The 14,399-nt window shown below is 38.9% G+C and overlaps 1 non-coding gene across 1 annotated transcript; it reads right to left on the bottom strand.

Moving 5' to 3' along the window:
* Positions 1–3,545: 3,545 nt before the first annotated feature.
* LOC112746580 (small nucleolar RNA R71) lies at positions 3,546–3,649 on the bottom strand. Its single transcript, XR_003174457.1, has one exon. It is a non-coding gene; the product is annotated as a small nucleolar RNA R71 (small nucleolar RNA).
* Between the last annotated feature and the right edge of the window lie 10,750 nt (positions 3,650–14,399).

Genomic DNA, 14,399 nt, shown 5'->3' on the forward strand with positions numbered 1-14,399 from the left:
GAACACAAGAACATGAATAAGGAACACCAAACTCAAAATTTTTAGAAAACCAAAGAAAAAATCAACAAGAAAACACCAAACTTAAAGTTTGGCACAAGATTTAATCAAGGGAAAATTATTTTTGAAAAAGATTTTTAATGAAACTGGTGCCCAATCATCAAGAACATAAACCAACACTCTAGCCAATTGGGCAATAAATGTAACACTTGTTTTGAAGAAGGATATTTTTAACCAAGAACAATAATAAGAGACTCTAAACCAAAAAGAAAAATTTTCCTAATCTAAGCAACAAAATAAACCGTCAATTGTTCAAACACGAACAATCCCCGGCAACGGCGCTAAAAACTTGGTGCACAAAATTGTTACTCTCTTACAATTTCGCACACATGACCAGCAAGTGCACTGGGTCGTCCAAGTAATACCTTACGTGAGTAAGGGTCGAATCCCACGGAGATTGTTGGTTTGAAGCAATCTATGGTTATCTTGTAAATCTTAGTCAGAAAGTCAATTATGTTTATCAGTTCAAATTGTAGAAAATAAAGGAGTGCGAATTAAATACTTGTTGTGCAGTAATGGAGAATATGTTGGAGTTTTGGAGATGCTTCGTTCTTTGAATCTCTGCTTTCTCCCTATCTTCTTCTTCACGCATGCACGTCCCTCCTATGGCAAGCTGTATGTTGGAGGATCACCGTTGTCAATGGCTACCATCCTTCCTTTCAGTGAAAATGGTCCAGGTGCGCTGTCACCGCACGGCTAATCATCTGTAGGTTCTTGATCATACCGGAATAGGATTCGTTATCCTTTTGCGTCTGTCACTATGCCCAGCACTCACAAGTTCGAAGCTCGTCACAGTCATCCAATCCCAGAATCCTACTAGGAATACCACAGACAAGGTTTAGACTTTCCGGATTCTCAAGGATGCTGCCAATGGATTCTAGTTTATACCACGGAGATTCTGATTAAGGAATCTAAGAGATATTCATTTAATCTGATGTAGAACGGAGGTGATTGTCAGACACACGTTCATGGATTGAGGAAGGTGATGAATGTCACGGGTCATCACCTTCTCCATAATTAGGCGCGAATGGATATCTTAGATAGGAACACGAATGTTTGAATGGAAAACAGAGATACTTGCATTAATTCATTGAGGCATAGCAGAGCTCCTCACCCCCAACAATGGAGTTTAGAGACTCATGCCGTCAAAAGGTACAAAGTTTAGATCTAAAATGTCATGAGATGTAAAATAAATATCTAAAAGTTGTTTAAATACTAAACTGGTAACCTAGGTTTACAGAAAATGAGTAGACTATGACAGATAGTGCAGAAATCTACTTCTGGGGCCCACTTGGTGTGTGCTGGGGCTGAGACTAAAGCTTCTCACGTGCCTAGGCTGTTTTGGGCGTTCAACGCCAGGTTGTAACCTGTTTCTGGCGTTGAACTTCACTTTGTAACTTGTTTCTGGCGCTGGACGCCAGACAGCAGCATGGAACTGGCGTTGAATGCCAGTTTATGTCGTCTATCCTTGAGCAAAGTATGGACTATTATATATTTCTGGAAAGCCCTGGATGTCTACTTTCCAACGCAATTAGAAGCGCGCCATTTGGACTCTTGTAGCTCCAGAAATTCCATTTTGAGTGCAGAGAGGTCAGAATCCAACAGCATCAGCAGTCCTTTTTCAGCCTGAATCAGATTTTTGCTCAGCTCCCTCAATTTCAGCCAGAAAATACCTGAAAGTACAGAAAAACACACAAACTCATAGTAAAGTCCAGAAATATGAATTTGCCTAGAAACTAATGAGAATAAACTAAGAACTAACTAAAATATACTAAAATCTATATGAAATTAACCCCAAAAAGCGTATAAAATATCCGCTCATCAATCAATACTAGTTTTCATTATTCTTCTTCTATCTTTCCTCTTGATTTTACTTGAAAGCTTTCGATCTTCATCCAATTGGGTAGTTATCTTGGAAAAGAAGCTATTCAAACTTGGATCTCTTTTGAACCTTGAAAGAGGAATGAAGAGATCATGCTAGAAATGCTTTCTCATGTTGGACCAAATTGGGTTTGGATGGATATGTGACTATAATCCTCTCAATACTTGATTTGGGAAATGCATGTGGTATAATCAGTGACCATACTTCATCTCTTCTCATGAGCAATTGACCAAGGAATTGGCTATTGATCAAGATTTGAGAGATCTAATTACAAGGAATTGTAATTCGATCACTCAAGATTGCCAAGGAGATCAATGAGTGCATTGATTGAGGAAGAGATGAAAATGAAATTGATCCGGAGAATGCAACATCTCCTGAGCCCAATGAACTCCCCATTTATGATCTTACCAATTCTCTTTAATTTCTGTCATTTACTTTTATGAGCAATTACCCCATTCCCATTTAAGATTCTGCAATTTACTTTCCGTCATCTACATTCAGCTCTTTATTTCTAGCATTTACTTTTCTATTATTTACTTTCCCGCCATTTAATTTTCTGCAATTCTCAACTCAAATTCTGATTCGCTCAACTAGAACATTCCTCTAGTTAAAGTTGCTTGATCAATCAATCCCTGTGGGATTCGACCTCACTCTATTGTGAGTTTTTACTTGACGACATATTCGGTACACTTGCCGAAGGAAATTTGTTATGAGACAAGTTTTCCGTGCATCAAGTTTATGGCGCCGTTGTCGGGGATTGATTGTGCATCAACAATAATTAAATTGGAAGATAACTAGATTGAGCATTTTTGTTTTGTTTGATTTAATTTTCTGTTTGAGTAATTTACTTTCAGTTTTAGTTAATTTCTTCCCTTCCCCCTACTTTTTCGTTTTTAGTTATTTACCATTCATTTCACTAACCCACTAACTGTTTGATATATTGCATCACTCACACTAACAGTCAGTCTGACAGAAATACTTTCTGCATCTATTTTCCTTGCTTGTACTTGTTGGTTGTATGACAGGGAGAAGAAGCGGGGCTTCAACTTCCTTTGATTCTGAACCTGAGAGGACCTTCTTGAGATTAAGGAGGGAAGCAAGAGGAAAAAGAGTAGTTGGTGCTGAGGAAGAGGAGAAGTACTTTGAACCAAACATGGATGAAAATATGGAGAACCATCATGAAGAAGAGGCTCACAACCATGGCGGAGGAGGTCGAGAAAATCATGCTGGGGAGGATAGAAGAGTTTTAGGCTCTTACATCAATCCAAACCCAGGAAACTGTGGAAGTAGCATTCAAAAACCAACCATCCACGCCAACAATTTTGAACTGAAGCCACAGCTCATCACCCTTGTTCAGAACAACTGTTCGTTCGGAGGGAGTGTCCAAGAGGACCCCAATCAACATCTAACCACCTTCCTGAGAATTTGCGACACAGTGAAGTCTAACAGTGTTCATCCTGATGCCTATAGACTGCTCTTATTTCCATTCTCACTCAAGGATAAGGCAGCTAAGTGGCTGGAGTCTTTCCCAAAGGAGAGCTTGACAACTTGGGAAGATGTGGTGAATAAATTCTTAGCAAGATTTTACCCCCCTCAACGAATCAATAGGCTGAGAGCTGAGGTCCATATTTTCAGGCAACAAGATGGTGAAACTCTGTATGAAGCATGGGAGAGGTTTAAGGACCTGACAAGGAGGTGTCCACCTGACATGTTCAACGAATGGGTGCAGCTGCACATTTTCTATGAAGGGCTCTCTTATGAGTCAAAGAAGGCCGTAGACCATTCATCCAGAGGATCTTTGAACAAGAAGAAGACCATTGAGGATGCCATAGATGTCATTGAAACTGTAGCAGAGAATGACTACTTATATGCTTCCGAAAGAGGGAACACGAGAGGAGTGATGGAACTAAACAATGTAGATGCTCTGCTAGCCCAAAACAAGCTCATTACCCAGCAACTGGCTGACCTCACCAAGAAGATGGAGAGGAACCAAGTAGCAGCAATCACCACTTCATCAACAACCCAAGAAGGAGTGAATGAAGAAGCAGAGGGTAGTCAGGAGCAAGCCAACTACATTGGGAATTCACCTAGGCAAAACCATGATCCATACTCCAAGACCTACAACCCTGGATGGAGGAATCACCCAAACTTTGGGTGGGGGAATCAACAAGACCAAAGCCTTGATCAAAGACGCCCAAATCCCAACAATGCAAGCCACCAACATTTCACATCTAGACCATATCAACACCCCCATAACAACACCTCTCCACATCCAAATCAAAACCAAAATAACTTACCTCATCCTTCCACCTCTAATCCCGATCTACAATCATTTGATGACAGACTCTCAAGGATTGAGAATCTACTTGAAGGCATAGGCAAAGAGATTCAAGATAGTAAAGCGTTCCGAGAAGAAGTAATGTCCAATATGCAAAATCAGGATGCTGCCATCAAGAAACTTGAGACACAAATTGGCTACTTATTCAAGAAAATTTCCAGCCACAACCTTCGCAGCAATACTAGCTCAACACAAAGGGAGGAGTGTCAGGCTATCACCCTTCGGAGTGGGAAGGAACTGAAGGAAACCCCCCAGAAACCACAAGAAAAGGACTCAGATAAAGAGGAAGAAGAGCAGGATGGAGCTCAAGTTCCTAATCTGAGTTCACAAAAAGGGGAAGGAGTACTAAAGCCAGACGTACCAAGATTCCCATATCCTCAGCAATTAAAGAAGAAGGGGGATGACAACCAGTTTTCGAGATTTTTGGAGATCTTCAAGAAACTACAAATCAACATACCCTTTGCTGAAGCAATAGAACAAATGCCACTCTACGCCAAGTTTTTAAAGGAGCTAATGACTAAGAAAAGAAGCTGGAAGAACAACGAGACTGTGATATTAACCGAAGAATGTAGTGCTATCATTCAGCACAAACTACCCCAGAAATTGAAGGATCCCGGGAGTTTTCAGATCCCTTGTATTATAGGGGAAATCACAGTGGAAAAGGCTCTTTGTGACTTAGGAGCTAGCATCAATTTGATGTCGGTAGCTATGATGAGAAAGATGAAGATTGAGGAAGCTAAACCAACAAAGATGGCCTTACAATTGGCAGACCGATCGTTCAAGTTCCTGCATGGCGTCGTAGAAGATTTGCTGGTGAAAGTGGGAGATTTTATCTTCCAGCAGACTTTGTAGTGCTGGACATGCAGGAGGAAGCCAAGGCTTCCATCATCCTGGGAAGGCCATTTTTGGCCACTGCTGGAGCTGTCATTGATGTACAAAAAGGAGATCTCACCCTGAGATTACACAATGAAAAGATGACGATCAATGTGTTCAAGGCCATGAGTTACCCACCAGAGCAATTGGGAGAGTGTATGAGGTTGGACTCACTTGAAGATGCAGTACATGAAAGTTTTGAAGAAGAAGAACCTGAAGGTTTAATAGAGGAGGAGTCTACGTTTAGTGAAGAGGTTGCAACAACAGAGATTCAAATACAAGGTGCACCAAAGGAAGAGAACGAAAAGTCAGAAGCACCCAAAATTGAACTCAAAGCATTGCCACCCTCTCTCAAATATGCATACTTAGGAGAAGATGAAAATTACCCAGTAATCATAAGCTCATGCCTCAGCCAAGATCAAGAGGATGAACTGCTCAAAGTACTGCGAAACCACAAAGATGCCATTGGTTGGACTCTTGCTGACTTGAAAGGGATAAGTTCGGCCATATGTATGCACAAGATACTGCTGGAAGATGATGCCAAACCATCTATTCAATCCCAAAGGAGGTTGAACCCAATCATGAAGGAAGTGGTACAGAAAGAAGTTATGAAGTTATGGCAGGGAGGGGGTAATTTACCCAATCTCAGATAGCCCCTGGGTTAGCCCCGTGCATGTTGTCCCAAAAAAGGGAGGAATTACCGTGGTTCCCAATGAGAAGAACGAACTAATTCCTACAAGGACAGTCACAGGATGGCGGATGTACATAGACTACAGGAAGCTCAATGAGGCTACACGAAAAGATCATTTCCCCCTTCCATTCATGGATTAGATGTTGGAAAGACTTGCAGGGCACGCTTATTATTGTTTTCTCGACGGTTATTCAGGATATAACCAAATAGTGGTTGATCCCAGAGATCAAGAGAAAACCTCATTCACTTGCCCATATGGAGTGTTTGCCTACAGGCGCATGCCATTTGGGCTATATAATGCACCTGCGACTTTCCAACGCTGCATGCTTTCTATCTTTTCAGATATGATAGAAAAATTCATTGAAGTTTTTATGGATGATTTCTCGGTATTCAGAGATTCCTTTCCTAGTTGCCTACATCACCTCGCCTTGGTATTGAAAAGATGCCAAGAGACCAATCTGGTCTTGAACTGGGAGAAATGTCACTTTATGGTGACAGGAGGAATAGTCCTTGGTCACAAAGTTTCTAACCAAGGCATTGAGGTTGACAGAGCCAAAGTAGAACTTATTGAAAAACTGCCTCCACTCAGTGATGTCAGGGCAATTAGGAGCTTTTTAGGGCATGCTGGTTTTTACAGAAGGTTTATTAAAGATTTTTCAAAGATAGCCAAGCCCTTAAGCAATCTCCTTGTAGCTGATACACCATTTATCTTTGATGAAACATGCATGTTAGCCTTTGAAAATTTGAAAATGAGGTTGTCCTCTGCTGCTATCATTTCCCCACTTGATTGGAATTTACCATTTGAATTGATGTGTGACGCATCTGATTTTGCAGTTGGGACAGTGTTGGGACAGAGGAAAGATAACTTAGTCCATGTGATATACTATGCGAGCAAAGTCCTTAATGATACTCAAAGAAATTATACCACTACTGAAAAGGAGTTGCTGGCAATAGTTTTTGCATTTGACAAGTTTAGATCGTACCTCATTGGTGCTAAAGTGATTGTTTTTACAGATCACATAGCACTTAAATATTTGTTTGCCAAGCAAGAATAAAAGCCAAGACTAATAAGATGGATCTTATTGTTGCAGGAATTCAATATTGAAATTAGAGACAAGAAAGGAGTGGAGAACAAGGTAGCAGATCACCTATCCAGGATTCCTCATGATAAAGGTGGAACACCTGATACAAGTGTGAACGAGTTCTTCCCTGATGAGCAGTTGATGATAGTTCATAAAGCACCATGGTTCGCAGACATTGCCAACTTCAAGGCAACTAGGGCATTGCCTCCAAAGATCAATAAACATAAAAAAAGGAAGCTCATGAATGATGCAAAGTACTTTGTCTGGGATGAGCCATATCTATTCAAGAAGTGTTCAGATGGAATCCTTAGAAGATGTGTTTGGGAAGAAGAAGGACGAGAGGTCCTATGGAATTGCCACGACTCATGCTATGGAGGCCACTTTGGAGGGGATAGAACTGCAGCTAAGGTGTTACAAAGTAGATTCTTTTGGCCCACTCTTTTCAAGGATGCCAATGAACTAGTAAAGAGCTGCAATGAATGCCAAAGATCTGGAAACTTGCCTAAAAGAAATGAGATGCCACAAAATTTCATCTTGGAACTGGAATTGTTTGATGTGTGGAAAATCGATTTCATGGGACCATTCCCAACCTCATATGCAAACAAGTACATCTTGGTAGCAGTGGATTATGTTTCCAAGTGGGTAGAAGCTATTGCAACCCCAACGAATGATAACAGGGTAGTCATGAACTTCCTCAGGAAGAATATCTTTAGCCGGTTTGGAGTCCTACGAGCACTCATCAGTGATGGAGGGAGCCATTTTTGTAACAGACCACTAGAAGCTCTTCTCCTACGATATGGGGTAAAACACAAGGTAGCCACGCCCTACCATCCCCAAACAAGTGGACAAACTGAGATATCCAACAGAGAGCTAAAGAGGATCCTGGAAAAGACTGTGGGTGCATCAAGAAAGGATTGGTCGAAGAAGCTGGATGATGCTCTTTGGGCATACAGAACAGCATTCAAAACACCACTTGGAATGTCCCCATATCAACTAGTGTATGGGAAAGCTTGTCATTTACCACTGGAGCTAGAATACAAAGCTCTCTGGGCTATCAAGATACTAAATTTTGACAGCATTACTGCTGGTGCAAAGAGGATCTTGCAGCTGCAAGAGATGAAGGAATTCAGGTCACAAGCCTATGAAAATACCAAGATGTATAAAGAGAAGGCAAAGAAAAGACATGACCTGCATCTTGCACCCAGGAGTTTCGAAAAGGGGCAGCGAGTACTCCTTTACAATTCCAAATTGAGACTATTCCCAGGAAAACTCAAATCAAGGTGGTCCGGACCTTTTCTTGTCACAAAAGTTTTGCCATATGGACACATCGAAATCATGGATGAAGGTTCAAAGAGGACTTTCACAGTGAACGGACAAAGACTCAAGCATTATTTGGGCAACATGGGGGAAAACCCCAGAGTGAATTACCATCTCAAGTAAAGGAGGAACCGTCAAGCTAGCGACGATAAAAGAGCACTCTGTTGGGAGGCAATGTAGAACCTATGCACAATTACTCAAGGGGGGGTGAATTGAGTATTGCAACAACAATGAATCTTTTTGCGAAAGTTAAAGACAATATACAAAAGTGTTATTGTACTAGTATTTTTCCAAGATCTTAACTCAATTGCTAAGCATTTATAAGGAGCTTTTACTTTCCAATAGACACCAACTCAAATAAATTGATCAAGCTTTTCACCAATCGGACTTAAGCTACTCCTTAAGTACTTATGAAGCTACTTTTCGATCACAATTTATTTGCTCAAAGGTAAAAGACAATAATATTGAAGAGATGAGTTTGGAGAGATGCAAACGCTATTTAGAGTGGTTCGGCACAATCCTTGTCCTACGTCCACTTTCTTTCTCAATCGCTATTGAGAAGTTCCACTATTGCCAAGCTTCAAGGCGCTCGCGCAAAACCTTTTACAATCCGAGTCCTTAGTTTCTAACACCTCACGGTATATGATCACCACTCGTATACTAACCCACTCCACTTAGAGATACCTTCTCTAAAATTTGCCTTGAGTACTTAGTATACCTCTTTGGTATTCTCACCGACTATAGTGTTTATAACTCTTGACTCAACCTTGGAGATCACACTCCAATTTACAAAGTGTTACAAGAAAACAATTCTCAAAGAATTGTTGAGATGAAATGAGTACTCTCTAGAAGAGTGTATGATTACAAGTTTAGCACTATTGAACCAATTGATATTGCTCTCTCAAATTGTGTATTATAACACCTTAAAAAATGTGTAGAATGAAAGAATATGAACAAGATAGTTTGCAAATGCTCACGTATATGAAATAAGGCTTCAATCCATCTATTTATAGACTCCCCAAACCTTAGAAACGTTGGGGAATTAATGGGATGGAGCCTTTTTGTCAAAACTAGCCGTTTTTTATTTTTTTGAATCATTTGCATCGATGCATAACACTTTGCATCGATGCAAATGTGTCTTTGAAGCTGAAATTTGAATTTTCAGCTAGGTTGCATCGATGCAAACATCTTTGCATCGATGCAACAAGTCGTCGCATGCTTTGCATCAATGCAAAATGAGTGTGCATCGATGCAAACCTTAAAGAATGGCTTAAAATCACTTCAAAATACTTAGGATTGATCTCAAACTTGTTGGAGTCAATTCCTATGCTTTTGTACCTTTGAAAACAAGTTTTAAACCATTTGGCTAGCATCGAATTGCAAGATGTGCATATGATATGATAATCAAAACATTTTGTGAGTGTGTGTTGAGAGATTTAGCAATTGGTTCTTAACAAGAAGTTACCTAAGTTCTAAGACACTATACTTGTCTTCAAATGTTGTGGACTTGAGTTTCTTGTTGTTGTTGTGTTGCTTTCAACTCTTCATTCCTCAACGTTGAATGTTGGTTGATCTTTCAACATGCTTGTTCATTCAAGTTGTTTGTTGGTTTGTCTTTCATGTCGTTTGTTGGTTTGTCATTCATCAAAACCTACGAATACAAACTTCGCATACAAGCAACGTGATTTACAATTTCCCCCTTTTTGATAATGACAAACCAATTTTGAGGATATGCATTTATAAATGATTTTGAAAGCAACAATAATGCACTTTGTTTTATAGAAAGCTTTGGAGAAGACTTCACAAAAAAAAAAAAAAAATTTGCAGGAGTTCCCCCTAGATATGTGCATTTGTTCCCTTAAAGGGCGTTTATCAAAGAAAACGATTTAGATATCAAAGTTTTTGCTTAGCGGAAGTCTTTTTGAAATCATTGTTTCGCAAACTTATTTCTTCTTTTCAAATCCTCAAACTTCTTCTTTTTCAAAAGTTCAAAATTTCAAATATCCTCAAACTTCTCTTCCCCCTTTTGACATTATCAAAAAGAAAGGAGTTTGAAATGTGTCATAGAAGCATGCATAAAACAATGAATTTTTTTTTTAAGTTCAATTTCTCTATTAATTTCAAGGATGAGATATTCCCCCTTTCAAAAAGAATTTGATTTCCTCTTTTTATATATAACAAGCATGCATAATTCCCCCTAAAGAAGTGAAATATATTAAAGCATGCACATTAACTTAAAATAGGGGTACCAAGCCTATTTTGAGTTATTCACCAAATAAGCATACAAGCATTAATCTTTAAACAAAATTATGAAGGAAATATCAAAGTATTTAAACCATAAAAGAAATCCTTAGCTTACTAGGAGTTAGTTTAACAGTTCATATAATCAAATAAACATAAAGCAATAAAAAGTGACTTGATGAAGAGGAGACAATCAATCTTGGTCTTCATCATCATCATTATCCTCTTCATACGGTAGGTGGATGCCGAAATGCTCATATAAGTCATCAATACGACGATCCAAGCGACCCGTGCGATGATCTACACGAGACACACGACGATTAAGTGCTTCAAGTTGCCTACCATGCTCTACTTCAATCCTTTGGATGTTTTGGTTGATGGATTGTAATTCTCTCATTACATCAACCAAAGAGGGTGGTTCTTGAGGTGCTTGTGGAGGAGCTTGCTCTTGAGGACCTTGTTCATCAACATTTCTTCTTCCCATTTTGTTGAGAAGATGAGTGTTGATACAAGATTGAGGTGGTACTTCCTTGGCAATCTCATTTGATACATCAATACCAACATAATCAAAGACTTTAGACCATAGGCAAAGGAATCCTAATCCACCATTCCTATCCTTCATCTTGAGCCTAATCATATGTTGTACTATAAAGTATGGCCAATTAATCTTAATCCCATTCATCATAGCCCACATGACAATCAAATCTTCATCATTTACATTCGCATGCCCGGATATTCTAGGTTGCAATATATAGGTGACTAGATATAACAAAGTTCTATGTTCCGCACTCATTGAATTGCAACTAATTTTGGAGTGAGCTCCTTGTACAAGGTTGAACAAATGCATGGCATTGTCCTTTGAATAACCCCATTCATCAATTGGGGTTTTACCACCTTGAAACAAGTCACCTTGATTTGGCAACTCCCAAATGGTGGCTAACTCATCACCATCTAGCCTATAATCCTTTCTTCCTATCTTGAAGAATAATGTGAAATTTGATTCATCTTCCTCATCAATCTCAATCATGAGTGTACTATAGGCTATGGCAACTAAATCCGGATAATATTTACTCTTAATTTGAACAAAATCCATGAGGCCTTGATGAACTAGAATAGCCTTAAGAGTATCAAACTTATGAATGACAAGAAGGGTCGGATCCAAATACCTCGGAGGAATTTCCTTTCTTCCGGCGAGCCTTGCCTCATAGAATTGAAGATCTTCATTAGAGGCAAAGTACCTTGCCAAAGGATGATCATTTGGAGGTGGAACCACACTTGAAGAGCCTTTTGACTTCTTGATGGTTCTCTTGATTCTAGGCATTGTGGATGATTTTGTTTTATGGGTTTTGTAGAGGAGAATGTGGGGACTTCAAATATGTAATTTGTTTGTAGTGGGTATCAAAGTTTTGTGAGTTGTATGAAGCTATATGTGAGCTTGTTTTGGAGGTTATGGAGGTTTGAATGTGGGGATATGAGTTGTGAGGTTGAAGATGATGAAAAAGTGGGGTTTTGTTGCTCAAAAATGCCAAATTCACGTGTTTTTGTGCAATTTGGTCGTGTTTGCATCGATGCAATAGGCTTTGCATCGATGCACATAGCACGTTGTGTGCTTTGCATCGATGCAAAGCTTGGTTGCATCGATGCAACATGCATCATTTTGCCCAAAATCACCAAATTTTCATCCTTTGGTGGTTCTTTCTTCAATCCTTTGAGTTCCATCATGTATATACTCACTTAAACCATTATAAACTTCAATTTGTTGATCCTCCATTGTTTATAATCTTCAAATTCTTCAATCTACCTCAAGATTAACCACTCATTCATCAACTCATAAACCTACAAAACAATGGCTAATTGGATATCTCCAATGCTTAAGTTAGTAAGAGATACAAAAACAGCAATATAAATACAATGAATTCAAACAAATCATATTAGATTAGAATCCAAGATACCAAGTTCATTTCGGATGTTAAAAAAACTTTCTTTACATAAAGGTTTAGTGAAGATGTCCGCTAGTTGTTTACTAGTTTCGACAAATTCAATAACCACATCACCCTTTTCAACATGGTCTCTTATGAAGTGATGTCTAATCTCAATATGCTTGGTTCTTGAATGTTGAACCGGATTCTTGGTTAAATTTATTGCACTAGTATTATCACATTTGATAGGAATGTGATCAAGCATGAGTCCATAGTCCACAAGTTGTTGTTTCATCCATAAAATTTGGGCGCAACAACTACCGGCGGCTACATACTCGGCTTCGGCGGTAGACAAGGCTACACTTACTTGTTTCTTACTATGCCATGAAACAAGAGAGTTTCCTAGCAAGTGACAAGTGCCGCTAGTGCTTTTCCTATCCAATTTGCAACCGGCAAAATCGGAATCGGAATAACCAATCAAATCACAAGTGGATCCTTTCGGATACCACAGTCCAACATTTAATGTTCCTATGAGATACTTCATAATCCTTTTCACCGCACTTAAGTGAGATTCCTTAGGATTAGCTTGGTATCTCGCACACATGCATACACTAAACATGATATCTGGCCTACTTGCCGTTAGATAAAGTAATGATCCTATCATGCCTCTATACTTCTTTACATCTATGCTTTTACCTTGTTCATCTTTGTCAAGGTAGCAAGTAGTGCTCATTGGTGTGTCCATTGCCTTAGCATTGTCCATTCCAAATCTTTTGAGCAGTTCCTTGCAATATTTGGTTTGGCTAACGAAAGTTCCTTCTTTTCCTTGTTTGATTTGAAGACCAAGGAAGAAGTTGAGTTCGCCCATCATGGACATTTCAAATTCACTTTGCATGAGGTTTGAGAAAAACTTGCAAAGTGATTCGTTAGTTGAACCAAATATTATGTCATCGACGTAAACTTGTACCAAAAGGATATTTTTTTTTTCAATCAAGATAAATAAAGTTGTATCAACCTTCCCTCTTCTAAAACCCTTTTCTATTAAAAACTTGCTCAAACGTTCATACCAAGCTCTTGGAGCTTGTTTAAGACCATAAAGAGCTTTCTTGAGTTTAAAAACATGATTAGGATTTTCATAATCCTCAAAACCGGGAGGTTGTTCAACATATACTTCTTCTTGAATGAAACCATTAAGAAAGGCACTCTTAACATCCATTTGATAAAGTTTGAAGTTATAAGAGGATGCAAAAGCAAGTAACATCCTAATTGCTTCTAATCTAGCTACGGGAGCATAAGTTTCGTCATAATCAATGCCTTCCTCTTGATTATAACCTTTAGCTACTAATCTAGCTTTGTTTCTAACAATTGTACCATTTTCATCGAGTTTATTTCTAAAAACCCATTTTGTTCCTACAATTGTTTGATTACTTGGTTTAGGCACCAATTCCCAAACGTCATTTCGTTTGAATTGGTTAAGCTCCTCTTGCATTGCCATAGCCCAATGTTCATCATCAATTGCGGACTCAATGGTAGATGGTTCAATTTGAGAAACAAAAGCACTATATGTAAATAAATTTCTAAAAGTGGATCGAGTTGTTACCCCTTTCGAAACATCACCAATGACGTTGTCTAGAGGATGATCCTTTGAAGTACGCCAATCCTTTGGAAGTGCATTTATTTGTGCTTGTGATGGTTCAATTTCTTCAACTTGAACACTATCCTTTGTTGAGCTTGTAGAGGCTTCATTTAAATCTTTTTCTTTGTCTTCACCATTCAAATTTAGTGAATCAAAGTTTTCTACATTTTCATCAAAATCTTTTCTAGCACAACAATGGTTAGTTTCATCAAAAGCGACATGAATACTTTCTTCCATAGTCATGATGCGTTTATTATATACTCTAAAAGCTTTGCTAGTTAAAGAGTAGCCTAAGAAGATTCCTTCATCAGCCTTAGCATCAAATTTGCCTAAGTTATCTTTTCCATTATTTAGAATAAAGCA

This window comes from Arachis hypogaea, chromosome 14, assembly GCF_003086295.3.
Source record: "Arachis hypogaea cultivar Tifrunner chromosome 14, arahy.Tifrunner.gnm2.J5K5, whole genome shotgun sequence".
In the NCBI taxonomy this organism is placed as follows: Eukaryota; Viridiplantae; Streptophyta; class Magnoliopsida; order Fabales; family Fabaceae; genus Arachis; species Arachis hypogaea.